Source organism: Anser anser, assembly GCF_964211835.1.
Source record: "Anser anser genome assembly, chromosome: 1".
Taxonomy (NCBI): Eukaryota; Metazoa; Chordata; class Aves; order Anseriformes; family Anatidae; genus Anser; species Anser anser.
In genome coordinates, this window is record NC_139720.1 from 197,573,164 (window position 1) to 197,600,904 (window position 27,741).

The 27,741-nt window shown below is 39.5% G+C and overlaps 1 long non-coding RNA gene across 1 annotated transcript; it reads right to left on the reverse strand.

Annotated features, from left to right (window-relative positions):
* Positions 1-13,232: 13,232 nt before the first annotated feature.
* On the reverse strand, positions 13,233-14,783 carry LOC310886388. Its single transcript, XR_014575293.1, has 2 exons — positions 14,523-14,783; positions 13,233-14,405 (listed from the first exon to the last, which is right to left on the reverse strand). It is a non-coding gene; the product is annotated as an uncharacterized lncRNA (long non-coding RNA).
* Between the last annotated feature and the right edge of the window lie 12,958 nt (positions 14,784-27,741).

Below are 27,741 nucleotides of genomic sequence, written 5' to 3' on the forward strand. Positions count from 1 at the left end.
AACAGTGTTAAGCTGAGGCAGGGGAAGTTTATGCTGGACGTCAGGAAGAGGTTCTTCACTGAGAGGGTGGTCGCACACTGGAACAGGCTCCCCAGTGAAGTAGTCACTGCACCAAGCCTGTCTGAATTTAAGAAGCGATTGGACTGTGCACTTAGTCACATGGTCTAAAATTTTGGGTAGACCTGTGCGGTGCCAGGAGTTGGACTTGATGATCCTTATGGGTCCCTTCCAACTCAGGATATTCTATGATTCTATGATTCTATATATGTGGGCAACAAGTGTTGGTCACCACGTTGCTAAAGATGCAGCAGTACATTTGAGGAGAACTCAGCCAACATACTGCAGAGGTGCTGTAGTCCTGTCTGTAGTCCTTCAACTGTCTTCTGCTACTCTTCCCACTCCCAGTCCACATAGCATTCATCTTGGTAGCTATTGGCTCACTATGACCAAGGAAACAGTCACGGCTGCAGCAACCAGAGTGCAGATTTCCTATGGACTCCTCTCAATGGGTTCTCTACAAGGTAAACCTGGCTTTCTGCCTGCTAGGTGGAAGCCCTGCAAAATCAGTCTCTTAGGTTGTTCTACTTGTATCATATGTTTGGATTCAAACATGAAGGAGGAGGCATTCTCAACCAGAAATCTGTGCCATCCCAGGCTATCTGTCATGAAGTATCTTGGGCTAGACCATTCTAGTAGCAGGTGGTAAAACATAGGCAGGGTGTTTAATTTTAGAAAGTCTGAGGGTGACATCTGTTTCACCTAACCTTTATTCAGGCTTGGTGAAACTATTATACAGGTGATTACATAAAAGTTAATCTTCTGCATGTTAGTGTCAGCGAGGAGAAACACTTTGGGGGAATGAGATCTTTCATTCGAAGTCAGGAGAGATGAATCCATGCTTGACATCCAAAACTGCTTCTGACAGTAGGACAAATACTTATGCATGATCTACTTTATTATCTTCCTTTTCGCTAGTCCAGTGGCACAACTCTGACAGGTTTCTTGAATCTCTTCATCTGAAGGTAACACAAGGTTGCAGCTGGCAAGAGAGTCACTGCCAATTGATCAAAGCAGAGCCCCCTAAAACACTGAGGAGCACTGACCATCCTTCTCAGTTGCTGTTTCCCAAAAGGCTTCCTTTGGAGGAGGCAGGCTCAGATGACCACAAAGGTACAGCCAAAGGCCACCAGGAGTTCCTTTCCTCAACTCGCATCATATGTTGATGCTTTTTATGAAGGTTCTGAGAGGGGTTTGTCTTATTTTTTCAAAGGCCAGTTATTTCAGGGGAAAAAAAAAAAATTGTTAAGGAAAGAAAAACTCTCAGTCCTACTAGCCTCTTGAAAGACAACCACAGCTGTCTGTAACTTAGATCATTACTTTGGGTCACTGGAGTACAAAGCCATCATTGACACTGGGAATCTCTAACGCTAGCTGTCAATTTGTGGATCAATTACCTGGAGATGGAGAAAGATCTGAGAGTTAAGGTTATCTTTAGCAGCCAAAACAGGAAATTAAAGTAAATTCAGCCTATTCCTAAGCTACCTTTTAGTCACATTGTCTGCAGTTTGCTCATTTATAGCAATGTCCTAGTTTCCTAAAGAGTTACTAGAATAATTATATGTGAGCTAGGACTTCATGTCTTGTACAGAAGTTCTAGCACTGTACAGAAAAGTTATGAAGGCAAGTTAATACTGCTGAACACTAAGTGAAAGTAAGTATACCAAAAGTTTAAATACGGAAGGAGCCATTTACGATCATATTTCCATCCAGAAGGGGCTATTCACCATTTCATTCTTGAAAAAAGAAAGGCTGAGAGAGCTGGAGATGTTCAGCCTGGAGAAGAGAAGGCTCTGGGGAGATGTCATTGCAGCCTTTCAGTACCTAAAGTGGGCTTACAAAAAAAGATGGAGAGCAACTTTTTACATGGGCAGATACTGATAGAGAAATGAATGAAACCTCATTGAATGGAGATTTAGATTAGATGTTAGGTGGAAATTCTTTACTGTAAGGGTGATGAGACACTGGCACAGGTTGCCCAGAGAAGCTGTGGATGCCCCATCCCTGGAAGTGTTCAAGACCAGGTTGGATGGGGCTTTGGGCAACCTGGTCTAGTTGGCAGCATCCCTTCCCATGGCAGGGGGGTTGGAACTAGGTGATATTTAAGGTCCCTTCCAACTCAAGCCATTCTGTGATTGTGTGATCTTGCAATATAGAGACTATGAACTTCTCTAGCAGTTATCTTCCATACAAGAGGCCTTACAGTTGAGGTTTTTTGTTTGTTTGTTTGTTTTTAAGAAATCAGTCCAAACTTTACCTAAAGACATGAAGTGATGAAGAATTTCCAAACATTAAATGAGGTGTTTTAGGATTTGAACTATTTTCTCTTAGCTTAAATGGAAAAAATAAAACATTTTCAATCAGATCTAACACCCCTTAGGGCTTTAGTGTCATCAGTCAGATCCTAAAGCTATGCAGGAAGACCAGAGCACACCCTGCACTGGTGGCAAAAGATCCCAAAGAAATACATTACCAGTTGCACCATGTAGCAGTTTTTGTTGTTGTTTTTTTTTGCTTTTGTTTTCTCACTTGTGCTGAATCATAGCATTGGCATCTTTTTCCTTCAAATTCATATTCAAGGTCCATATCTGCTACTGCAACACTGAAAAGCCAACATTTTTTTTATGACATCTTTCTTTTTTTCAGGCCATCATTACTGGGTAACTTAAGGATTTCAAATGCAGGGTCCCCCTCTCACCAGTCTACCTAAAGGATGAAAAGCAGATGCTTTTTGTTGTGGGAGACAAATATTACGGGGGTATGACTTGACAGTCTGACCCTTTTGGACTGTGTTTCAGGGACCAGGCAAATGCAGAACCACCCGCTGTAGGAGAAAATCATGTTTGAGACCACCTAAGGAACCTGAAGATACACAAAACCATGGGACCTGATGAGATGCATTCATGGGTCCTGAGGGAACTGGTGGGTGTAGTTACTAAGCCACTACCTAATTTGAGAAGTTGTGGTAGTCTGGTGAAGTTCCCACTGTCTGTAAGAGGGGAAACATAACCCCAATTCTTAAAAAAGGAAGAAAGGAAGACACAGGGAACTACAGGCCAGTCAGTCTCACCTCTGTGCCCAGCAATATCATGGAACAGATCCTCCTAGAAACTCTGCTAGGGCACGTGGAAAATAAGGAGGTGACTGGTGAGTGCCAACATGGCTTCACTAAGAGCAGATCATGACAGACAAATCTGGTGGCCTTCTACAATGAGGTTACAGCATTGGTGGATGGGGAGGAGCAACAGACATCATCTACCTGGACTTGCGCTTGCTGGACATTTGGCACTGTCTCCCATGATATCCTTATCTCTAAATTAGACAGACATGGATTTGTTGGATGGCTCACTCAGTGGGTAAGGAATTGGCTGGATGGTCACACTCAAAGAGTTGCAGTCAATGTTTCAATATCCAGGTGGAGACCAGTGACAAGTGGTGTTCCTCGGGTGTCAGCACTGCCAACAGTGCTGTTTAACATCTTTGTTGGCAACATGGGCAGTGGGATCAAGTGCACCCTCAGCAAGTTTGCTGATGACATCAAGCTATGTGGTGTGGTGAACATGCTAGAGGGAAGGAATGCCATCCAGAGGGACCTAGACAGGATGGAGCGGTGGGCCCGTGAAGGTGGCCCCAGCAAGGCTAAGTGCAAGGTCCTGCACCTGAGTTGCAGCAATCCCAAGCACAAACACAGGCTGGGTGGAGAATGGATTGAGAGCAGCCCTGAGGAGAAGGGCATGGAGGTGTTGGTTGATGAGAAGCTCAACAAGATCCATCAATGTGTGCTTGCAGCCCAGAAAGCCAACCGTATCCTGGGTGGTATCAAAAGCAGTGTGGCCAGCAGGGTGGGGGAGGGGATTCTCCCCCTCTGCTCTGCCCTCCTGAGACCCCACCTGGAGCCCTGCGTTCAGCTCTGGGCCCCCAGCAGAAAAAGGACATGGATGTATTAGAGCGTCTCTGAATAATAATGTGGAGGCTCCCTCCATTGAGCACAGCTAAAGGCAAGCAGAGATTGCTCTGCCATCTCTTCACCCTCCCCAGGGCTGCCATTTTCATAAGCACACTGAGATACATTCTCACGTCCTGGCTAAACAGAAAGCACAAACATGGTTCGTAAAATCATGGCTCCTCCAGTTTCAGGCAAATAAGAAACCAATGTTGAGAAAGACCCATAAAATCCTTATCTCATACTATTCCAAACAATAGCTCAAAGTAGTCCTGAGATCTGGAAACTATTCATCTAAAGATCTTCTGTAAACACCAAACCACCAAAAGAGAGACTTCACAGGTATCCTAAGTGCTAGGCCTTAATGCAGCAGATAGTTTGTTAATATGTTAGCTACATGTAGTAGATCCCTTCTTACCACACATACCTCTTCTGCCCTCATTGCTGCTCATTCTCTCTCTGGGAAGATACGCTGAAAAAATATGCAGAGTCCAGAAGACAGTCCTATCAAGCTTGCGTTTAAATTAGAATTAATCGTCTTTAAATTTTTTTGACACTTTTGGAGTAGAAATGCAATTCAAAATACTTAAAGTAGTTAAGAAAATAAAGAATAAAAATATCTTAAAATTGTCAGTATGAAAGAGAATCTCAGTGGAATAAAAAACAACAACAACAACAACAAAACAATCATTTCATATATTTTCATATCTAAAAAATTTTGATTATTTCTCTGTCCTATCTAATGTATTGCATTTTTTCTGACCTGTCTAACTAATTTGTAATCTTCTTTGCTTTTGCAAATGAAATGGGAACAAAAAAATGCAGTTACTCAAAAAAAAAAAAAAAAAAAAAGGAAAAAAAAAGGATGGGAGGTTGAAGTTAGGGGGAAAATAGCTAAAACTTTTCCAAGAAGAGTTATCTGGAAAATTCTGACCCACCTATCTTAAAATCAATTCACACTTACTAAGCATATGAAATAAGGATGCAGAGTGAACGCAATATTATTACAGCTGTTCTGAGCAAACCACTGAGCAAACACATTGATTCATTCTAAAGAAACCACATATGGAAAAGCTGTAAAATCTTTGTAGGAGGTATGAAATTAATTTGACTTGGTGAACACAGAGCATGTGTATATTCTGGCACGGGCACGAATAATAAAATAAATAAGGATGAAACTAAACCAGATGTCTGTGCTACTGTAGTTATTATTTAGTAAAGTTATCAGCCTATGGAGTGCACCTGAGTTTCCCTGAAGACTAACACTAAAAGTAGCATTTAAGATTTTAATCTGATTTTCCATTTTATTGATTTCACAGTGGAAAACTGACTTTAGAGGAAGAGACACTGATTTGATCTTGATGATTTTTTTCTGCTAGTCCTAGAAAACTTCCATTATCCCAAATCTAATTATGTTTCATACTTGCAGTTTCTATAGATTTTTTAGGATCGATCAGTTTCCTATTGGTCTCTACAGATTTTCTCCTTTAACCAAATTCTTCAAACTTTTTTTTCTGGCCAATGTTGTCCATTTTTTAAGGTATCAGAATGCATTGCTGTAGCCATACAGACTATACTAAGGAAATTGCACAATCCAAGTGTTTGTGTTTCAATACAACTTGAATCCACTTAAACCAGTTGAAGAGGTGAGCAGTAAAGGGCTACTGGGAATGACCAAGCATTAAGGTTTGCTTGCTACTCTGAGGGAGAGGCAGCAGAAAGGGGATGGAGTAGGTAGCTTTATTGTCTTAGTGCTCCTCATACACCAGCAATAGACTGAAAAGAGTTGTCTCTGTCTGCTTTCTGATATCCCATATTCACATTTCTGTATCAGAAGCATGGTTTAGATCTTAATTATCGATTGCAGGGAAGGAGTCTTGCCATCCCAAATATATCTTTGAATATATGAGAAAATAGTGTTAACACTGGTCTATTTATAGCATTCATAACATAATTCTTCCAAACATATGATGAAAGGCAAAGAAATATGGTAAAGGACTATCCAAAGGGCATTGATAAGGAGTTCATAGAAATCAGATGTCAAAACAGCTGCATCACTGGAAGGGAATGGTGAGTATTTAACTACACAACAAACAGGCCTGATCCTGTCAGTCTGTCCTCTGTGGAAATAAGGGAGTCAATATAAGCACAATGTCTGCTTCTTTATTGTTTGATTTCTATGATGACACTGAACAAGACTTCCTGTACATCTGTTTTAACAAAGACTCTGAAAGGTATCAGATCCAGATCTGAACTATTTAGTCGTCAGATGATTTCAAAACCCAAGATATAATTTGCATTTAGTTTAACATTTTTCTCCATCTTAGTTTTAAACTAAGAAATTTTTAATATTTATTCTCTTCAGTGTTAAAGGCCACAACACACAAAAATGATGAGGTTCCAATTAGGAAAAAGCTGTATATATTTTTATTGCATGGTGGAAGTATTACCTCTTTAAAAATGACTTGGAAATCTCATATGCATTGCTCCAACAGGCAAGCTTTGAATCCAAATTTTGTTTATTTTGGCATAAAGACTTAGTATAACAAGTGAAGAAGTGACTGGTCCACATTTAGCCATAAATGCTTATAACATTAACATACGTTTAGAATTAATTTGACAATGAATTTGAGTTGATTGACGATGAATACATCAATATTCTACAGTCAGTGCAGTTAGGTTAGCCGAGCTTGTGCTGCCTGCGTACACTACATGTGAACAGCCCAGGTACTGCTAAAAGCAGAGTTGGGGTAACACAGATTTGAATGTTGGCTAATGGTATAAGTTAGTTAATGGTATAAGGCAAGCTAGTGGGGTGATAGCCACTGCAATGAAGGAATAGATAAAGACGTCCCAAACTGACTATAAAAATAAACAACCCCTTGTCAGAAAAATTAATTTAGTTATTAAACTGTTAAGAGGGGAAAGATTTTCTTTTTCAAATTATAAATACTCACCAAGAACATAAGAACACTGTAAGGATTGATAGCAGCCAGCAAAATGTAGTTTTTCCTGTGGCACATAGCAATCACTACTGACATTACATAAAATGTTCTTCAATGTTCAGATGTGTCAGTAAGCACCAAACAGTGCTCACTGGGGCTCACACCTCGTACCCTCCAACAGCAAAACTGCTCCTGGGAGCTCAGTCTAGAGTTGGTTGTGTCACCCTTCTCAGTGATGCAACAATACATGTGTGTAGGTTTGCCAACAGACGCTTTAGCCTGCTAATAGCTGTAGGGGCGTTTCATGAGTGCTGCCAGGTGACATTCATGAGGATCAAATCCAGAAATTCTTCACCAAGATTCTTCTTCATGACAGGAAGTTAAAAATGCATGAGAATGAATATATCTGTTCTGTCTGAAACATATTGACATTTAGGCTAAGTTTAGATGAAGCACACTGGAAACAGCCTAGATTTGCAGCAGCACCAGGCTCAGCACAGCCTTCAAGCCATGCCAGAGGAATAGGGTAAATCCTCAGCTCCAGAAAGCTTCAAGCTGTTTATACTTTTAATGGTACCCAGGCAATTCAGTTTAAAGTTGACTCATCTGTCTTTGAACTACAAATGCATGGTTATGAACTTCTGCTTGAACTTGACTTCCCAATCTTAGCATCCACAGACCTCAAAAAATATCACTACTCATTTACCATTATATGCTACTTCTGTATTTTTAAAAATTCCAGGAGGCCTCTCACAGCTCCATAATGTAAATACCACTATAACGTAAATTATGGCCACTATGTAACATGTATATCTAGCTACAAACTATTGCAGCAGAGCCCTTAGAATGAGTTAGTTCTGAAGAACACTTTTTTTTCTTTTTTTTTTTTTTTCCTTTCTTCCCCTTGCCTAAAAGCCTATGCATACAACAGAGAGAAGGAAAATGTGATTAATGTTGTGAAAGGCAATTCCTAGTTTGGTTGCAATAGTAGATCATCAGATGGAAACAGAAAAAAAAAATGAAAATTGGACTATGAGGACCATAAACAAGGTTACTCCATTTCCTAACTTTTCTTTTTACATAGACACAGAGCAGGAGGAATGCTACTACTCAGCCCATTTAAGACTATTCCAAGAAATGCATGTGTTGGCATTTCAAAGAACTTCAGTCTCACCTTAAAAATTCCTGGGCCCAGAATTTAAATACTTTTCTCCTAACTAGAATTGATTGTAATGAAATTCAATGAGTCTTTTCTGACCACTTCCTAAAAACCTGCATTTCCAGGGAACAGGATGACACAATAGGAAACCATTGCAGAAGCTGATTAATCAGACACTTTCACCATGGAACCTGCCAAATATTTCAGAAAGAGCAGCTAAGAAGGAAGAAACACTCTTGTGGTTTAAGCGGTCCTATGCAAGATTAATGAACAGAGAGGCAAATATTCACACCCATCCAGTGTCTGATCATTTGAGTTCATTACACTGCTTCTTCAGTCTGACATTTCGTCAGCACAATCTGTTTTCATCAAGGGAAAAGGGGATTACAGAGCAGAAGATAATCTCCACTTCTCCACTTTAGTTTGAAAGGATTTACTGCGTAATCTCATGAAAGAGGCTTGACATAGTGGTTACTCAATTATTTAGTTGAAAACAATGGTAGAGGATTTGCATATCACTGTTAAACACAGGGGAATCATAGGGTAAAGTATGGATACTCACAATGTCTGGTGTTTTCTGTTGTCATTCTGTTGTCATAGAGTCATAGAATGGTTTGGGTTGTAAGAGACTGTAACGATCACCCAGTTCCAACCCCCCTGCCATGGGCAGGGACATCTCCCACCACACCAGGTTGCCCAAAGCCCCATCCAGCCTGGCCTTGAACTCCTCCAGGGATGGGGCATCCACAACCTCTCTCGGCAATCCACTCCAGTCTCACCACCCTTATAGAGAAGAATTTCCTCCCAATGTCCATTCTAAATCTATCTTCTTTTGTTTAAGACTATTCCCCCGGTCCTATCATTATCTACCTGAGTAAAGAGTCCTTTTCTATCTTTTTTATAGGAGCCTTTTAAGTATTGAAATTTCTTCCCAGAAAGAGCAGTCGGGCTTTGGGATGTGTTGCCCAGGGAGGCGGTGGCATCACTGTCCCTGGGGATGTTAAGTGAAAGGTTGGATGGGGTACTTAGGGACATGGTTTGGTGGGTGATATTGGTGGTAGGGGGATGATTCTATGATTCTATGATAAAGGAAAACAATTTTCCTAAGATAAGAAAAACAGGTGCTGTTTTAACAGATTAATTCTCTACATCATCGAAATCTTACAATGAGTCTGGTATTTTTCAGTAATACACTTCCTAGATGTATGAAGCTGTACCACCAACTCTCCATTGCAACAGACTTTTCTTATATAGGGAAACCTTTACCTTTCCTTATGTAAGGAAAACGGGGCAGACTGAGACTTTCAATGGGAAAGTACCAATGGGAGTGCATCCTAATTTTTTGTTGTTTTGGTTTGTTTGTTTGCTTGCTTGTTGAGGGGGGTTTGTTTTTGTTTTTTGGCAACAATGTGCAGAGAAGAGATTGTTGTTTTTTAAAACAAATATTGAAAAAAAATATTTGTGTTGTTCTTAATTATTGTTCTTATTAGAGAGTTTACAGAGCTTCATTCATCTGATAATTTGGAATCTATTTGTTATTTCTCTTCTATTTTCTCCATCTCGGTTTCCATATCCTTTAAATACAGTTGTCTTAGTTTAATCTCTGGGATGTACTTGAAGAGAGTAATTGTGTCTCATCTTCATTGTAACAATTAAAATCATTGATGACAACTAGAGGTGGTTGGATTTTGCTGAGATTAGCAGCTGCCCTCCAGCATGGTTTTATTCCCTTACACAGATGAACAGAAATGCTCCAGAGCAGAAAGCAAAGAGCCTGTATACTACATAGTACTTCATTTCTTCAGCTTTGAAAGTCTTGAGTAATATTGTTAGCCCTGAAGTTGTCAGGCAGTTGGACTAGTTTGGGTTGAAGGTCCATTACAACTGGGCTATTTTATTCTGTTACCCCACAGATATTTCTTGCACACAGTGCAAGAAAAGCTGCTACAGTGGTGTCTTGGAAAGAAAGGTCATTCAAAGGTATTTAAGAGGAAGTCATACTTTTGTCTTTGCTCTGCGAACTTATTGAATTTTACTATGGATACTTCAGTGGTGGATTACTTTGCTGGTTCAACAGAATAGTTAATGCACAGCAGAGAGAAAGTATGTTTTTATAAATACCTTTGTAGTTCATGGAAACTCCTACCCTTTGGACTATCAAGGAAGCAGTTGGCTCATGTGGTTCAACCCGGACCTAAAGTAGATACATATTACTATGAGAATGAAAAATGAAGTCTTCTGTTGCGTAGTGTGGGAAAAAAGAAGAAGAAGAAAAAAAAAAAAGAAAGGAAAGGAAAGGAAAGGAAAGGAAAGGAAAGGAAAGGAAAGGAAAGGAAAGGAAAGGAAAGGAAAGGAAAGGAAAGGAAAGGAAAGGAAAGGAAAGGAAAGGAAAGGAAAGGAAAGGAAAGGAAAGGAAAGGAAAGGAAAGGAAAGGAAAGGAAAGGAAAGGAAAGGAAAGGAAAGGAAAGGAAAGGAAAGGAAAGGAAAGGAAAGGAAAGGAAAGGAAAGGAAAGGAAAGGAAAGGAAAGGAAAGGAAAGGAAAGGAAAGGAAAAAAGAAAAAAGAAAAAGAAAAAGAAAGAAAAAGAAAAAGAAAAAGAAAAAGAAAAAGAAAAAGAAAAAGAAAAAGAAAAAGAAAAAGAAAAAGAAAAAGAAAAAGAAAAAGAAAAAGAAAAAGAAAAAAGAAAAAGAAAAAGAAGAAAAAGAAAAGAAAAAGAAAAAGAAAAAGAAAAAGAAAAAGAAAAAGAAAAGAAAAAGAAAAAGAAAAAGAAAAAGAAAAAGAAAAAGAAAAAGAAAAAGAAAAAGAAAAGAAAAAGAAAAAGAAAAGAAAAAGGAAAAGGAAAAAGGAAAAGGAAAAGGAAAAGGAAAAGGAAAAAGGAAAAGGAAAAGGAAAAGGAAAAGGAAAAGGAAAAGGAAAAGGAAAAGGAAAAGGAAAAAGGAAAAGGAAAAGGAAAAAGGAAAAGGAAAAGGAAAAGGAAAAGGAAAGAAAAGAAAAAGAAAAAGAAAAAGAAAAAGAAAAAGAAAAAGAAAAAGAAAAAGAAAAAGAAAAGAAAAAGAAAAAGAAAAAGAAAAAGAAAAAGGAAAAGAAAAGAAAAAGAAAAAAGAAAAAGAAAAAGAAAAAGAAAAAGAAAAAGAAAAGAAAAAGAAAAAAAAAAGAAAAGAAAAGAAAAACAGGGGGAAGAACTCATCTTTGGTGCTTGAGCATGGTTAGAACAGGCCATGACCACATATTTTCAGAAGCATCCTGTATTAAAACAAAAATTCCCAAGCCATTGCTTCATATTTCTTCCTGACTGTAACTATATCCTACTTCCCTGTGACATACTATTCAGCTTTGGGGAACTGCTACTTCTCCTCTACCTTAACTGCATTTTCTTTCCCAGGTGTTATCTTGCAATTTATTTACTGCTTATGAGTCTGACCATACAGTCTGACTTCCTCATTCAAAAAAAAATCCAAGCCTCTCTGAAGCACCCACATACTGAAAATACAGCATACTTAGGCTACGACTTTTTTATGAGGACGTGCATATATTGCAAACACTGATTGACACGAGCTATGTTTTACAGCTCTGTACTCAGTACATCAAAGTACGTTTTATGTTACCCAACAGGGCTTACTGCCAACAGCGTCATCTGGTTTAATACCAAAACACAAAGATTAGCTATGTGGTGGAGGGAACACTAATACAAAGCTAATGTTTGTGAACCCTAGGATTTCATTCTGAAAGCAAACATTATGTGAAGTTTGAGGAAACCATAAAGGGTGCCAAACTCAGCAAATCCCTCCTGATAAACACCTCTTTATACCTTTATTCGCAAGTAAATGAGTGTACTTTCTCAGACCCTGGTTCTGGAAACACTTATGCACATGGAAAAGAGTTTCCTCAGAGCAGTCTTGTTGATTTCCCTGAAAATACATACATGCTTGAAGTCAAGTACACATAAAGGACTGTGAAGAACATGGATCTTTTAAAAAGCTGTCTTGATCCTTCCTTTGCTTATGGTGCTGTAAATCTCATGCAGTGCCACTGAAAATGAAATAAAACAGCTAGAAGTGACCAGGAGAATAAAACCCACCACAGAAAAGATAATAACCTTCAATGGACACAAGCATTGAATTCAACAGGTGTGGTTGCTTCTCAAGGCCCTCACCATTATAGATCATCTGCACTGCATCTCAGGCTGCAAACATAACACACCTTGTTTGACATTGACATGAGAGATATTCTCCACCCTTACAGAATGCTGTGAAAAGTCAACAGGAAATGTTTATTAATAAAATCTTTTCCTCCTTACTTCAAAGATTTCGTAAGAATCAAAACCATCTTGGGCTGAAATCTTGGCCCCATTGAAAATCACCGGCAAAGCTCCCACTGACTTTAAGAAAAGCATGGTAATTGCCTTACTGGACAAGATTCCATAATCCTGTCCACAACAGCATCTGGCAGTTGCTTGGAATAAAAAGCACAAGGCAAAACATATAAACAGTAGTCTTTGCTGTGGCAAATACCCTTAGTGTTTGGTAAATTGTGTTCATGATTTCATTCATTTTATATTTCCTGGGAATGATCAAGCCAAATCCTCAGGTGAAACTAACTTAACATTTGATCTTATTAGTAATTTGAGAGAAAACTCTTGTATTCTTCAGAAATGGGTATAGTAAATATTGTACCATACTAATTCTGGGAAACAGAAAGAAGTTTAAATTTAGTAATTCCTGCAGAAACAGGTTTTTATGATCAGTCTTATAAGCAGTGAAGAAGTGTCACTTGTGTCTAGGAAATATTTTTCTTCCAGACCAAATTCTTATCCCTGAATGCTGTAGTCAGAGTAACAAAAACAGACTGTGACCAAAACAGAAGCAGAAGAATGGAAAATACAAAAGCAGACATAGTTCACATTTCTCTTGGGAGAAAGTATGATTCCTGTTCTTATGAAAACACTCAGAGCATTTAATATTGACAATACTCAAACTTTAAAAAAATCTTTTCATCTCTCAAGAAATGTCAGCATGATGCATATATTGCTTTCACAAGTTAAAGACAGTTTTATCAGAATCAACTTACTACAGACTTAAACATTACTGCTTATGAAGTCTTCTCAATAAAACATTATATATTTTCCAAGATAAACTTATTCCTTATTTATATAAAATCCTTTAGCATTCGAAAAGTGTGTATACATAAAATATACATACATAAAATACATTTAATCATTTGGTAACCATAGACATTATTGCAATGCCCAAAACAATATTACTTGATGATTTTTTTCTGTCTGAAATCTATTTGAAAAGTAAAGAGTCCAAAAAACTTAAACTCTGCAGTGTATTTAATTGTCAATATACGGCTGAGATAAGCTCAAGTCTTGTTGAAAAATTCATAGTGCAAGAGTGCTCCAGCCCTGATATAGTCCTAGGATATTTCTACGCATGCACCTTTCATTGGGACTGCAAGATCTTCCCACCCTGTGGCTACTGTCATTTCAAAAATAGACACAATTTTGGCAACTGCCAGTTACATTCACTATTAAATATTGTACATCATTTTTCTGTGTTTCGGCTACAAAAATTGTAATTAAGCTGAAAAATCTATTGAATTGTACAGACGTATATTAGATAAGATAGCTATATGCAGCAAACAACAAGTGACAGATGTGATAAACATTCTGGTCAAAAGCCTCTTACTTACTTTATTCCATGTCTTCCTCAGCAAGGCACAGAAACATTAAAATAGACAGAAAGAGAGAGAGACTAGCTGTCCTATTAGGAGCTATCTGGATAAGCTGGGGTAGCTAACTATTTCTACTTTTTTTTCTTTAAATTCAAAAACAAAACCCCAAAGGGTTTCCATTTTGAATGCCATGTAAGATTATAATGCAAAATTTTGCAAAAGAGAAATTCAAAATAAACGGGGTTTGAAACGAAATATTCCCCAATTCACTGTATTCTACTAGGACAAGTCCTTTCCTCTTTGTCCAACAACTTTCTCTTGAGAATGACAAACTTCAGAGGTTGCTGTAGTCTTCTAGGAAATGTTTCATCCTCTTGGTCTTGCTAGATCATTGTAATCTCTTTGGCTCTGCCTCTTTCAGACTTCTTTTTATCCCTCTCACTCTCTGCCAGTTCTCCAAAAGTTGTTTCTGCATGAGCTTGCTTTATGGATGAAGTGATTTCCTTCTCCTGTCTTCAACTTTCCCCTGGACACAGAATGCTACAGCCAGGAGAAGGCTACAGGAAGCCTCTTCAGTGCCAAGTGCCCAGTGTGTTTAACTAATACCAGCACAGCAGGTCGTTGACACACTGCAAAAACAAAGAAGATAAAAAGTTTTTAAAAAGACCTAACTTTCAAACGAGCAAACCAGAAAAGAAAAACCAAGTTTCAGTAGGTTTCTGCAAAATGTAAGCTGTCTTCTTTACCAAAACAGATTTTCTGCACTTCATTACTGGTTTTAAATCTTATACATGTGACCACAGATCTGATGCTGTTGTGGACATCTGGATGTAGATTGTTGGTAGGATGCTAGCAGCAACTAAAAAGCTCCCTCTTTGGGAGGCATCTGAAACTTGTATTTTGCACATTTTTAGTCTTCTTTGTATCCTATTGGCTTTCTGATCTTTATATAATTTGCTCCAGCTTTCATCAGCCACTGAAGGTTTTCAAATTAATGTGTTCTGAAAACAGACAAAAGAAAAGGGATGTGTGGTTGTTTTTTCTTCTTAACTAAGACTTAAAATAAATAGATACAATCTGTCTTTTGTTTGAATCCTAAACAATTAACTACCTGTGAAGAGTGATTTTCACGTTGTTGTACTGAGAAACTTTAACTGCACACAACATGTCAAGGTATTTTTTCTTAATACAAGGATTTTGACACGTTTTATGATCTCTGTAGCATACAAAACTACCAAGAAAAGGGAAAATTTTTCAAAATTCAATGTTAGAGGGAAAAAAAGGTTGAAATAAAATGCATCTTTTATAGATTTTGTGTGTGTTTTCTTCTGTTATGAGGGATAATAATAATAATAATGATAATAATACCACAGTAGTAAAAATTTAAGTGTTATGTTAATTTTATAGTGTGACTATATGGTTCCTTTTTCATTTCCACAGAGAGATGTTCTGACCTCAGCAGAGCATGGCACTTGAAGACACACCAAGTAACCATGCCTTCTACATTCTCATTTACTCCATTGCCCATTAGAATTTGCCAATGTTAATAATATTTATGTCATCAGAATAGGCAGGATAAAGAAAACAGTAAACAAAGAGAATGTATGTTTGTTTGAGGAGCCTCTGTCTAATGTGACAATTGCTAAAGAACTCATAGAAGGAGAGAGGGACAAAGGATGTATGGTGAGGTCAAAAAAGGAAGAGATTAATGTGAAATGGAAGAAGGTTGATAGAGACATCTGGCAGTATCTTCTAGTGAAGGGGCATGAGATCAAAAATGTCAGATAAGTAAGGCACAAGCTTCAAACGTTCAAGATGCCATTGCCAAGATGAAAGGGATTTCCTAAAAGAAAAAGGACTGAATCAAAGGAAGGACTTTAAGAAGGACAGGGAGAGGCGAGGAGAGGGCATTGACAATGAGGTCAACGAGCAGCTGAAGTGCTTGGAGCTCTGCCTGGGGATGGATGAGGAGCTGACAGAGAGCTTATGGGTTAGGATTACAGGGAGGGCAGGAATAGGTGGTGTTATAGTGGGGGTCTGCTACAGGCCACCTGATCAGGAAGACCAAGCAGATGAGGCCCTCTACAGACAGATAGAAACAGACTCACGTTTTAAAGCCCTGGTTCTCATGGGGGACTTCAACCATCTTTTGGAGGGACAGCACAGCAGAGCATAGACAATCCAGGGGGTTCCTGGAATGCATTGATGATAACTTCCTTCTCCAAGTGGCAGAGAAGACAATGAGGAAATGTGCTATGCCAGATCTCATTCTCACCAACAAGGAGGGGCTGGTGGGAAAGGTGAAACTCAAGGGCAGCCTTGGCTTCAGTGCCCATGAAATGGTGCAGTTTGGGATTCAGATGGTAGCAAGGAAGGAGCACGGCAAGCTCACTACCCTGAACTTTGGGAGAGCAGACTTTGCCCTCTTCAGGGATCTGACTGGTAGAGTAACATAGGACAAAGCCCTGGAGGGAAGAGGAGCCCCAGAAAGCTGGTTAATATTCAAGGATCACCTCCTCCAAGCTCAGGAGCGACGCATCTGAACAAAGAAGTCAGGTAAAAATGCCAGGAGGCCTGCATGGATGAACGAGGAGCTCCTGACCAAACTCAAACAGAAAAAGAAGGTCTACGGAGAGTTGAAGCAGACAGATAGCCTGGGAGGGATACAGAGACATTGTCTGAGCAGCCAGGGATCAGGTTAGTAAAGCCAAAGCCCTTTTAGAGTTAAATTTGACCAGGGACATCAAGGGCAACAAGAAAGGGTTCTATAGGTACATCAGTGGTAAAATGATGATGAGGGAAAATGTGGGACCTCTCCAGAAAGAAATGGGAGACCTGGTCACCTGAGATATGGAGAAGGCAGAGGTACTTAATGACTATTTTGTCCCAATCTTCACTGGCAAAAGCTCTAGCCACATGGTTCAGGCCCCAGAAGACAAAGACAGGGACTGGGAGAATGAAGTACTACCCAGCATAGGAGAAGATTGGGTTCTAGACCATCTAAGTAACATGAAGGTGTTCAAGTCCATGAGACCTGATGAGATGCATCTATGGGTCCTGAGGGAACTGGTGGGTGTAGTTACTAAGCCACTACCCATCACATTTGAGAAGTTGTTGTAGTCTAGAGAAGTTCCCACTGTCTGTAAGAGGGGAAACATACCCCCACTTTTAAAAAAGGAAGAAAGGAAGACACAGGGAACTACAGGCCAGTCAGTCTCACCTCTGTGCCTGACAAGATCATGGAGCAGATCCTCCTAGAAACTCTGCTAAGGCACACAGAAAATAAGGAGGTGACTGGTGAGTGCCAACATGGCTTCACTAAGAGCAGATCATGACAGACAAATCTGGTGGCCTTCTACAATGAGGTTACAGCATTGGTGGATAGGGGAAAAGCAACAGACATCATCTACCTGGACTTGTGCAAAGCATTGGACAGTGTCCCTCATGATATCCTTGTTTCTAAATTGGACAGACATGGTTTTGATGGATGGGTCACTCAGTGGGTAAGGAATTGGCTGGATGGTCACATTAAAAGAATTGTGGTCAACAGTTGTATATCCAGGTGAAGATCAGTAATGAGCGGTGTTCCACAAGGGTCAGTATTGGGACCGGCACTGTTTAAAATCTTTGTTGGCAACATGGACAGTGTGGTCGGGTGCACCTTCAACAGGTTTCCTGATGACACCAAGCTGTGTGGTGCAGTTGACACAGTGGAGGGAAGAGATGTCATCCAGAGGGACCTGGACAGGATGGAGAAAAATGCCAAGTATAAGGTCCTTGCACCTAGGTCATGGCAATCCCAAGCACAAATACAGCCTGGGTAGAGAATGGATTGAGAGCAGTCCTGAGGAGAAGGACCTGGAGGTGTTGGTTGACAAGAAGCTCAATGTGATCCAGCAATGCGCACTTGCAGCCCAGAAAGCCAGCTGTATCCTGGGCTGCATCAAAAGAAGCATGGCCAGCAGGGTGACGGAGGAGATTCTCCCCCTCTTTTCTGCTCTCATGAGACCCCACCTGGAGCCCTGCATTCAGCTCTGGGGCCTCCAGCACAAGAAGGACACAGAAGTATTAAAACAAGTCCAGAAGAGGTTCATGAAGATGATTAAGGCTGGAGAACCTTTTCTACAAAGACAGGCTGAGGGAGTTGGGGTTGCTCAGCCTGGAGAAGAGAAGGCTCTAGGGACTCTAGGGAGACCTTACAGTGGCCTGCCAGTGCCTAACGGGGGCCTACAGAAAAGCTGGGGAGACTTTGCCAGAAATTATAGTGATTGGAGAAGGGGGAATGGCTTTAAACTAAAAGAGGGTAGGTTTAGATTAGATATAAGGAAGACATTCTTTTCTATGAGGTGGTGAGGCACTGGAACAGGTTGCCCAGAGAATTTGTGGGTGCCCCATCCCTGGAAGTGTTTAAGGCCAGGCTGGATGGGGCTTTGAGCAACCTGGTCTGGTGGGAGGTGTCTCGGCCCACGGCAGAGGGGTTGGAATTAGATGATCTTTAAGGATCCTTCCAACCCAAACCATTCTATGAATCTATGATTCTATGAAAGACAACTTAGCAATATTTGCAATTTTTTGAAGGTCAAGTGAGGCCTTTTGAAGCAAAGCAGAGAAAAGCTCTGCCTCTCATCATCACATGAATGAAGAACAGGACCAGGACCTGCTCAGCAGTAAGAATGTGGGCCTTTTATGTCCTTTGTTAGGCCAGATGTGATATTTTCCCCAAAGTTTTGGGGGACAGGTACTGATTCTGTTTGCAAATAATATTTTGACAACTTCTCCCTGTCCTTCATTCTAGCATTTTACTAATGGTTTCTGGAGGAGCAGAAAGACTATATGAAAAAAAAAAAAAAGCCACTGTTTCCATGGGAATGAAAGCAGACAGACTGCCTTGCTGTGAGATGGGCAAGCAGATAGGGAGTGTCTCTCTCTTCCCACCAATTACAAAAGAGGTCTCAAGAGTTGTTTTAAATTGTAAACCTTAAGCGTAGATATCTAAAGCTAAGTGAAACTCATATCCCAACTAGAGTTTGGCTTCTAAATATGTCCATAAGCATCTCGGTGGTCACTGTGTCCAGCAGCTAGGTGCCTCTTCCATGTTCTAGCTCCAAAGTTAAGCATTTCTCTGTCTAGCTCATCTAGGTCTCCTCCCACCCAGCATGTGAAGTAATATCTAGACTACAAACTTTTGCCCAGCTTATTATCCTTCCTCTCTCAGTGTAACCTTAGTAGTAGCAGCTGAGTAGTGTCTGGAAGAAGTTTTGGATGGAAGTTTGGATGGAAGAAGTTTTGAGATAAGGATCAGAAACGGATGAGATAATCCCCACTTGCGAGAAAGACAAGACCCATGACTTAATATTTTTTACTGTTTGTTTCAGGAGATTGAAACATTTATTACTGCCTATATTAGGATGGGATAAATCATTTCTTAGTGCTGTTTTTCATTCTTGCTAACAGAAAAAGTACACATGAGCAGCTAATATTAGAGAAGTCCCTTACTCATAAACTTTGTAGACAATAAGGCAGTGGGGAATTTTTCCATTTAACTGGTTTGAGCTCATTTGCCCACTCCTTCTCTGGTGTATCCACAAAGGATGAAGTTCAAACCAAAAAGAATTCAAACCATGAAGACATAAATTTAACTGGCATAATATTAAATGGCTGGACTAAAGTCATAGAACAGGAAGAAAAAAAAAAAAAAGAGAGAAAAAACCACCAACACCAACAAAAAATAAACATGTATTTTGAAGAATAAATATGAAGAAATACTACAATAGCCAATAGAAGTACTGGGCCATTTGGAAAATGTAAACATCCTAGCGCTACCTGACTTCGCATCTTGTAAATGTCTCAGACTCTGTTCATGAATGACTGAAATAAGATTCTATCAGAAGAGAGTGAAGACAGACTGCTAAGACCAGAGGCGTTCATATCATCAAACAACATCAAACAACATCAAACAACAAAAGATCAAGGGATTACTCTCAGTTGCTGAATGCCATGAAAGGGTGGGAAGAAAGAAACTTCTGCACTGATTTGTCAGTAGGCTCAACAACAAAAAGAGAATTTGAAGGTTACTAACCCTGCAGATCAGATCTGCTGCCATCCTAGTATGTTATAAGTGAGCAACTACATATTTAGTGTTGAAATGATAATTTCCAGTTCATTATTAGAAAATTGGCAGAAGGTATAGGTTTTAACCATTATTCGTATTCCTAAATAGCTGCTTGATTCTTCCTTTTGCTTAATGCAAAAGAGTCCGTACCCAATGACTATTTGATTGATGTTCATTGTGCATAACGTGAAGCATGCACATCTGAAGAATAAACCTAATCAAATGTGATATATTATGAAATAGTCAGTGAAGGAGAGAACCCAAAACTGTATCTCTTGTTTATCTTTAAGGATTTACTTCAGCAATATTCTTATCCGACACTGCACATAATTATGTTTGTGCATCTTTTAACACAAAACTCAACATAATTTGATTGTTTTATCATTCAAATTTCCACTGCCAAATCCTGAATCACAACTTGTGTACTATGAGCAATGTTGCAAATCATACAAATCGCACTTGCCAAACTGAGTTTGTCAAAATGAACAGTTCAGAAAAAGCCACCGTGTCTTCTATAAGTCTGTGAAGAATGAACACATTCATTAGCAATCTAATGGCCAAATCTACGTACACTGCAGATCTGTACACTGATCATTTCCATAACAAGATCATTTTGAAATCTCTAGTCTGGGTGTATTTGTGTAACTCTTGTCAAATCTAGAGCTGAGGAACTGGGCTGGAAAATTTGATTGGAGGACATGAGTAAGATTCACAGTGGGAAATTCAGAAATCTTTTCTTTCAACCACAGAGGGCTGGCATCCTCACTAAATGATGGTTAACTTAAGAAGTCCTGGGTGTTCTCAGGAAGGAATTGGGTTTTTGCATGATTAAGTTCTAATTGGAGGAAGTGATTCTTTCACTGTTTCATATAACACAGCTGCACCTCCATTTAATTTTTTGGACTGGATTTTAATGAACAGTTCATTTGCATAGCATTTCTTTTTTGTTTTCTCCTTGTTGACTGGTTAGGGAGGGTAGAAGAAAAGGTCGTTATTTTTTTTCTGCCACTAAATTTCAATTAGTAATGCTAAACTGATGTGTCCTAGTTTCTTTAGGTTGCATAGTTCCGGAGAAAATCCAGAAGCTAGGGAACATGATTGTTCTGGTTGTACTGAAAGGAGGGCAGTCAAGCAAAAACACTTTGTTTGCCATGAAAAGTGTTCAACTGATAAATGCAAATATTTTAACAGAAATTGCTACATAAGAAAAAGTGGGTCAGTACATCTGATATGTTGAACTGCAGAGACTACAGCTTAGGGCATACTGTCCAGACAAAACTCAAAGTTGTTCCTTTTTGTGGTGTTAGTTCTTCCTGCTTTAAGTCAATGCTGGATGTACAATCATGTTAACTCACAGGTATGAGCCTGTAAGACCAAAAGAAGTTAAGCATTCAGCCCATGTGTTGACATAGCCTCTCAAAGTTTTGACATTCATGTTATCTATTTTCAAATACAAGGAACTGGTTATACAAACCCAAGGTTTACCAGTCAGAATATCTGAAGGCCCATTTTCCCAGTCAGATCCCTTCAGAAAAAATGAAGTACCTCCCTTTCTCAAAGCATAAAGAACATATTTGAAGGTACAGCTTTGTTTGAAGGAAAATGCTCAAATACCCAAGAATTAAGTCCTACAAATACTTATTATCAAGGGAGTTGCTACATACGGTGATAAGCACCAGTTTTTTGGAGCAGTATACTTCAATTGAAATCTCTTACGAGTAGAAGTGTATTTTTGGACATTGGATAATGAATAAATTGATTTGCTTCAATGCTCAAATTGCACAAACTATTTTATAATGCCTTGTTGTTTTAGTCAAACAAAATATTTTTCTTGACTTGAAGTGCTTCATTTGTGTTTCTAATTTTTAAAAATAAGTTCAGGTAAATGTAGCTTTGAAGCATCATTTTGTAACAAGCATAAAACTTTTTATGTATGTAAAAGTTTTATATAATTTTTTATGTAACTTTTTTATCTAAAAGTTGTCCAAAAAGAAAAAAACATTTGGGGAGGGGTGAAATTATTTAATGAATTCAGGCTGAACTCACAAATTGTTCTATTCAACATGAAACTGAATTATTTTAGCAGATAAATTACTGCCCTGGAAAAGTTCCCTCAACTCTATTTCTGTGAGTGTTTGAAATGTATTAGCAAAATGCACCTCTCTGTGTTTATGCATTATACTTGCATTTGCAGAAGATGTATCCACACATTAGCAGGTTTTAATGGTAAGATTACAAAAGGGGGAAATTTGATTGGATAGAATCATGGTTTGGAGTTAGTCATCACCTGTAATGTGCAAGTGCTTTGTTCATTAACCTTAAAGAATATTCACAATGGTCTTCCAAAAGTATGTGATCCGTCTGTTACCTTGTTGTCATCTCCATAATAATCTTGGGCTCAGGAATAGATTTTAAGTTCTGTAAAATATAAGTCGTTATGAATCACTCACAAATTTGAATTACATCCACAGAGCCAGAGAAAAGCAGCGGAGGAAACCAGTTGTGAGAAGTTCAATTAGAAGATATGAAACTTAGTAAGCCATCTTTTTTTATTTATTTATTTAACCTAGAGCTGTATTTTTGCTTAACTGCAAAACAAACCCGAAGGAATAACTCATCATGATTTTCCCTCAGCCGAGGTAGGTGCAAACCACTTCACAGACTGAGAAACACTGAAGTGAAGAAGGAAAGATCTCTGGGTCACACATGTGAGATGTCAGCTCTGAGGACTGCTGCAGACTTTCTGGTCCAGATTTGGCTCTCATTCCCCTGACAAAGCTGCAGGACTCTACAGATAGACCTAGTCAAGCTGGTGGGAAAGGGTAGAGTAAGTATTGTCAGTAAGAGTTGTTGCCTCTCATGAAACAATGGCTGTAGTCCTTGCTGAGACAAATCAGATTGAAAGAAGTTGTCTGTTGGAGGGGCCTACATGAGCTCTCAGGAATTAACCTAACTCCAGTGGGTTATTTCGGTTAACTAAAAAAAGTAGTTGAAGTCCATATAAGATGAAGTACCTGACTGGGATGCTGAAATGAAAAAGCAGAACAAATAACATGTGTGTCAGCTTCAGACTGAACCACCACAACAGTAAGACAAGTACTTCTGACATCCTTTTAAATGTCATGGTTTGACTTTGGAATAACCTTTGATAACATGTCAGCTCAGACTGAACAACCACAACAGTAAGGTGAATACTTCTTGTCATCCTTTGAAATGTCATGGTTTGATGTTGAATTAGCCTTTGATAAACATGTTTTTTTGTTTGCTTCCTTGTTTCCAGGATTAATGTTCAATATTACAGTAGCATATAAGAGACTGGGCCTTACCAACACCATTTAGATGTTAGTAATGCCCTCACTTCTGTCTGAGTGCGAGGTTTCCTCTGTTCTCCAACTTCTGTTATTGGTGATTTCCTGCATGCCACATTCCTTACTCATCTTTCCTCATTCAGTGCCAATGCAAAGTAGAAATGACAAAGCATGTTATTCTGAAGCTTTTATTTTTTTTTTTGCCTAAAATGTCGATATTCTTAGGTTTTCTTTTAGATGTTAGATATATTACCTCTTGTTTCTACTGTCATATTCCTGACTTGAACAGCTTCTGATCCTGTCACTTTCATATAGAAGTATCTGCAACAGTTTTATAACATGAACTGCAGCTCTTCAGGGAGAGCAAATAGATATATTCAATGTATCAGGAATCAGCCTGAGCAACACTTCCTGCACTGTGAAGGCACACATTCCCTTTAACACATGATAATTGAAATATATCTTTTTTACTTTCAGAAGTGCTTGGCAGAGGAGAGGTGAAATTCTAATGATGTCTATATTCACATCGTCATTATGAAGACATAATGTGGTGACACCATTCAAAACATTCACAAAGTGACAGAAGTCACAGCTAGACTATTTTACAGAATGGGCTGAACAATAAAATTACACTGAAGGTAATCCAAAAGCAAGAACCATTTTGCTCTGATTAGTTAGAACTTTGTTATTACTGTTATAATATGTTATTATAAAGTTAGAACATTGTTATTATTCTCATTCAAACTAAGTATATGAAATAAATTTGATTATTTTGCTTCTAGATATAGAATAATGACAGATATGGATGGTGAGCATTTTTAGAAAAAAATAAATTCTAACAATGCCATCTTAAAAACTTTCCTGAAGCCATGTAGTCAGTCAAAATCCTTCTTTGGTCAACTTCAGTTGATTGGAGTAATTAGACCACTAAGAATTGTTATTTTAAAATATTTAGGTTCATGGTCTCTCCAGAACAGGAGTAGGATTTAAAAATGTAGCCAGAAGCCTTTTTTTTTTTTCCTCATATTAATCAGAGTGCAACCTTTTCTCTCTGATGTGGATAGACTTTGAGCAGTAGTCAATATCTTTGTCTCCTTGATTTTAGGTTGAAATGCACCAGTACCTTCAGACAATGAATTCATATTAGAGGGAAAATTAGAGAAAACATGTCATTTTGTTTAAACAATACTTAAAAGCAGATTACAGTAACTCTTCAGGATCTGCTGAAGGAGAAAATACTTGCGGCTTCCTTATGTCTGCAGGCAATTCTCCACACAAAAAGGGAATTTCCAGAGTCAGTCTCTCAAATAAAACATTTGTATATCAATGCAGATATTTTTGGAACTTTCCTCATGTGCAATGATACAGAACTGCACAAGGAAGAGGTGACTCAAATAGTCAAAACATCTCTAAGAAACTCAGGTGATGTCACACTCTGAACTTTGTGCAGCTGCAGAATGGAGACACTGGTATCAGGATAACCACTGCTTCTGAGGGTGTTTGCTTTTCCTATGTGTTCTTGTAAATCCTCTGGCCAAAAGGCATTTTGAAGGGAGACGTTTCCTCCTAAGAAGAGCAACGAGAATTTTCATGCTATGTCACGTTCTAATGCAAATGCTGATGAATAAGGAAATCTTGTTTCAGTCACGTAGGGTGTAAGCCCTAAATGAACTTCAAGTGCTGCCTATGGCAAAATACCAAAGCCTAAACCAAAGTAATCTAAGAAAAAACTCTGTGCAAATGTGTTTAGTTGTATGTTACAGTTTCCTCAGGTACCCAAATGTGCCTAGCATTCCATGTGAATTTTGTGTTGAGAGTCTGATGCACAGTAAATAAGCATGCCTTTGAGTCAAGCAGTTCCCACTCCTGAAAGTGTCTCCAGTGTGAAAACCCAAATCTTGGCTCTCTTCTCCCTCTGGCTGCTGCCATCTTTCCTGCTGTGTCCTGCAGAGCAGAAAGGTCTGCAAAACAGCCAGCGGATGCTCTGCCCTCAGGTCCTTCAGATACACAGTTCAGCTTTCACCCACAACAGAGGGGAGAGAATGGTTTGGTCTTTATACAGTATTACAACTTCAAAAGTGCAATTCTACCGTGATAGAAAGGAACCCTCATACAAAGGAGTATCACAGAATCACAGAACCATAACGGTTGGAAGAGACCTTAAAGATCATCTGGTCCAACCATCACCCTACTACCAATGTCACCCACTAAACCATGTCCCTAGGTGTCACATCCAACCTCTCCTTAAACACCCTCAGGGATGGTGGCACCACCACTTCACTTCTCTAGGCAACCCATTCCAATGCCTGACTACTCTTTCTGAGAAGAAATGTTTCCTAATTTCCAACCTAAACCTCCCCTGGCGCAACTTGAGGCCATTCCCTCTAGTCCTATCACTGGTTACATGTGAGAAGAGGCCAACACTCAGCTCCCCACACCTTCCTTCCAGGCAGTTGCAGAGAGCAATAAGGTCTCTCCTGAGCCTCCTCCTCTCCAGACTAAACAACCCCAGTTCCCTCAGCCACTCCTCACAGGACTTGTGCTCCAGGCCATTCACCAGCTTTGCAGCCCTTCTCTGGACAAGCTTGAGCACGTCAATGTCCTTTTTGTACTGAGGGGCCCAAAGCTGAACACAGTACTCGAGGTGCAGCCTCACCAGAGCTGAGTACAGGGAGACAATCACTTCCCTAGTCCTGCTGGCCATGCTGTTTCTTATACAAGCCAGGATGCTGTTGGCCTTCTTAGCCACCTGGGCACACTACCAACCTATGTTCAGGCAAGCATCAATCAGCATCCCCAGATCCTTTTCTGCCTCTGCCCATTGACCCATCCTGTCCAGGACCCTCTGCAGGGCCTTCTACCCTCCAGCAGATCGACACTTCCCCCCCAACTTGGTGTTGTCTGCAAACTTACTGAGGGTACACTCAATTCCCTCATCCAAATAATCAATAAAGATATTGAAGAGGATGTTCCCCAACACCAACCCTGGGGAACATCACTGGTGACTGGTCACCAGCTGGATTTCACTCCATTCACCACCACTCTCTGGATACGGCCATCCAGCCGGTTTTTAACCCAGCAGCGCGTGTACCTGTGTAAGCCATGGGCTCCCAGCTTCTCCAGGATAATACTGTGCAAGGCTGTGTCAAAGGCCTTGCTGAAGTCTAGGTAGACTACATCAACAGCCTTTCCCTCATCCACCAGGCAGGTCACCCAGTCATAGAAGGAGATGAGGTTGGTCAGGCAGGACTTGCCTTTCATGAACCCATGCTGACAGGGCCTGATCCCCCAGTGGTCCCATATACATTGAATGATTCCATTCAAGATGACCTGTTCCATTACCTTTCCTGGCACCAAGGTCAGGCTGACAGGCCTGTATTCCCCCAGGTCCTCCTTATGACCCTTCTTATAGATGGATGTCATGTTAGCAAGTCTCCAGTCATCCAGGACCTTTCTGGATGACCAAGACTGCTGATGGATGATGGAAAGCGTCCCAGCAATCACATCTGCCAGCTCTCTCCGCACCCTCGTGTGGATGCCATCTGGCCCCATGGACTTATGACAGCCCAAGTGGACCAGCAGGTCTATAACTGTTTACACCTGAACTGTGGGGGGTTCTTCTGCTCCTTGTCCCAGACTTCCAGGTAGTTTAATGGGAAGATATTTAAATTAGTTACCTAATTCTTGGAACATGCAAAAACTGCTTGCAATATGTGCTATACATATGAAAGAAAACCTTTTAATGGGATAAATTCTTACTGAATGTCAGTCACGGTCATATCACTCGGGTCGAGGCATGTAAAAGTTTGGTGTATAGTCTCGACTTCATCAATGGCCAACAGAGAGAGAACAAGATGCAGATGGTCCTTCATCCCACCTATGTGTCTGTCATTGTGGTACAGGACAATCTGCCTCTTGGAAGTGACTGTGTCTTTATATTTGACTGAGCAGAGAACCTGATGAATGAGATAAGAAAATTTTCAGATGTCCTGAAAGTCTGATGACCAAAATACTTACATTATCCTGTCTCTTCCCATAAGTTCCCTTCTCTTGTAACAATTACATTGGTTTGAATAGCACAAGCCAATGACAATGTGCATTAAGGAAAAAAAAATTCCCTTTGCAAGTATGATTGGACATAATGGGGTGTGTGAGAATGAAAGCAGGAAATTGCTGGAGCAGAATAAATCATGATCCATTTCTTGCTCTATTGAATAGGAGATAGACATCCTAGAAGAATCTATTTATAAGTGCCCTTAGAAATTAACCCCTGGAAACTCATATTTTTAGGAGGAAAAAAATAATTTAGTCTGTATTCTTTTAATTCACTGCAGCTCTTGATGCTGCTCATATCATAGAAGAGAATACAGGAACTGCTGACTTAACATGTACCATAGATATGAAAGAAAGTCAATTTAACAGAGAAGGAAAATTCAACAGTTTTTATCCTCTGGGTTCAAATTACAGTAGTTATTGGTTGAGTTGATTCCAAGAATTGCCATCTAAAGTGCACTGTGCATTTTGCTACAACATGGGAAATTTTTC